The sequence below is a fragment of the Ambystoma mexicanum genome, chromosome 12 (genome assembly GCF_040938575.1).
Source record: "Ambystoma mexicanum isolate Mex_15411 chromosome 12, UKY_AmexF1_1, whole genome shotgun sequence".
Lineage (NCBI taxonomy): Eukaryota > Metazoa > Chordata > Amphibia > Caudata > Ambystomatidae > Ambystoma > Ambystoma mexicanum.
This window is the reverse complement of record NC_090936.1, coordinates 424525243-424528163: the sequence shown is the minus strand read 5'-3', so window position 1 is coordinate 424528163 and position 2921 is coordinate 424525243.

The window sequence follows — 2921 nt, the reverse complement described above, 5'->3', positions numbered from 1 at the left end:
TTGACTCAACATAGTGGGACATAAAAAGTATGAATTACCTCCCACCAGTCCCTGAGAGTGTGAAGGGCCAACACCAACGGACAACCTTCCAGCAGAAACCAATAGATATCTGAGGAGCCACAATCAAGCAGCAGAATGTTATGTCTCCCGCAACAAGGCACGTTAGAGCTCAGGTGCTGGATGCTGGAGGGGAGGGTGGAGGGCCTCCTGGGCCTTTGAACCACATGCGGTGATGGGGACTGAAAATCCCCAACTTTTAGGGCCCTCCCTCTAAATGTTCAATCCGCCAAACACCATCTGTTGATTGGTGTGTTGGCCTTTGGCAGAACAGGAGTAGGGAACAGTGGAAGAAGAAGAGGAGGAGCAGCCAACAACAGCAGAAGATAGGGAAACCAAGGTATCCCAGTCCAGTATGATGTGATCAAGGAAACCTTTGCACTATTGACCTTGATTATCCTCACGGTTCCTAGCGATTGAGGGAGGGGAGGGAAACATGTAGAGAAATGTCACAGGCCATGGAATGGCAAGGGTATCAATCACCCAGGTATCAATCTCCATAACCATGGAGAAGAACAGAGGGAGCTTGTGGTTGCAGGAGGAGGCATACATGTCCACCTACAGGAGCCAGGGTGGCTTGTGATAATCTGGTATGCTGTGTCAATGATGGCCGTCTCCTGAGAAGTAGAAAGGTTCTTGCTAAGGGAATCTGTCAGTGTGTTGCTGATCCCCCTGATGTTGGGTTCTTCCAGAGACGACAAGTTATGTTATTCATAGCCAGGGAAGGGGAAACCATCCCTCCTTGATGTTTCATATAGGCAACCGCTGCCTTTCTGTCAGTCAGCGTATGGACAGTTTGGGATGTGATCAAAGTGGAGAAGCCAAGGAGAGCTAGATAAATGGTGTCCACGTATCTACAGCTGGAGGACCAAAGAGACTTCTGCAGTAACCAACACCCTTGCACAGTTGTGGCCTCCAACACAGCTGCCACACCTTGGTGCTTGCATCAGTGGTAATGAAAGGTTGCTGCGAAGGGCTAAGGAGAAATCCCTTCAGGAGGCTGATTGGATTCAATCGCTACTGGAAGTGCTGATCCTATTTGAGTATAGACCAGAATGTAGTTCCTGAGGTTCATTGAGCATAAGCACCAATGATCAAAGGCAAGAACTACAGTTCCCACAAAGCCCTGGTGCATGCTAAATGTGTTACGCCCAGCCGCCATGTGGGGAACAGACACAGGGTATCACGTTATGCAGAAGTAGTTTGGCGTCCGTGATGAGAACGCTAGGCTCCATAAAAGTCTGCTGGCCAAAATACAGGTTGTTCTTCAACAAGTAAAGTTGTGCAACCTCATTCCATTGTGGTGTTGCTACTCCCAATGTTAGCACTCCTTGCCCCTGTTCATCTCCCTGTTTCATCTGACTGGAGCTCATCTCCGTGTGTGGCCATCCTCCCTCTTTCTGTCTTGCATATTACTCTGTTTGTGTCCCTCTCTGTACTAGAGGGAGGCTTCCCTATTTCCCAAATGCTAAATACCCTTCTAACAGACTTTCTCTTCCTTCCCCCCATCACCCGGACCCTCGATATCAGAGCACACATATCCCTGCCCCTCCATCTACCTTGATTCCACTTCTCTATCCTAATGTTTCTTTCCTATCCCGAAAATATTTGTAAATATTTGTAAATATTTGTAACTTCTGTTTCTCCTCCCACCTGTTTAACCTTTGAACCATGTAAGATGATCTGAGACCCTTTGGGTAAGGGCAGCACTGAACAATAATTCAAATAAAATGAATGCCACTGCTGAACCTTTTCTTGTCAGTGCTGCTGCATGCGATCCCTGTTGGAACATCTACCTTCTGGTTGTTCTGGACTCTTTCCCTGGGTATTCACCTTACCTGTTGAGTCCAAGGTATCAGCTGTTGACTTACCTCATGGATAGCTCTCTTGGATTTGCATTCTCAGTGCACTGCCCTCCCTGCTACTAGACACTTTTGCGTATCAGCGTGAACACCTTGCGCTTTTTGTTTTTGTCACCTCTCGCCCTGTCAAACTGATTTTCTGTTGTATGAACTCACATCAAGGAGGAGGTTGTGAACATGCCTAGGTTCTATGCCTATCAATGCCTGTTCCCTAGGAGGATGTCTCACATTATGTATTGGTGAAGGTTGTGGTGTATGTATCTATACTGGTTTCTTCTCTTCTTCTTAGTCTGGGGTGGGGTCCCTCATCTGCAGCATCACACTGCTCCTCCGTCTCCTATTTTAGGTGTTGAGGTGGTTAGCCGAGTGTGGGGAGGATGTGCACACACAAGCATCAGCATTCCGGACTGGACAAAATTGTCAGGTGGCACTGAATACTGGGGGACTTTAGATTAACGATTGCGACTTAGTGAAAAGAATGACATATCAATAAAAACATCACAACAGTGCGATCCTAAAATGTAGCTTGGATTGCTGGATGCTCCCCTACACAATGACATTTTTTAGTGCAGTAAAATAATGGTAAATACATGAGTACATGTGATGTTATTTTAAATCAGGCCACGTGATATTGAAGTCATATCACCACATATTGAAAGATATTGATGGTAGTAAAAGCTCTGCAGGTCAAGGTAAGATGTTCCTTTCTCTGTCATTTGCAAAACAACTCCACCATCTACTGATCCCTCTCTGATCCTACACTACAATCACACATCTGAGTCTGTCTTCCCAAATAAATTCATGACTAATAGTGCTTGATCTGATCACTTCTAGTGAAGGGCATGTAGGGAGGAACGTCCTTAGGTTCCTCATGAGCTGTTCCTGAACACGTTTATTCTGATTACCCCATTATTTTAGAAAGACTCCTCCACTGATAAGCACCTGATTTCTCTTCTGTATGTATTGCTCAAGGGTATATCGAGAAAAAACAATTTAGACAGT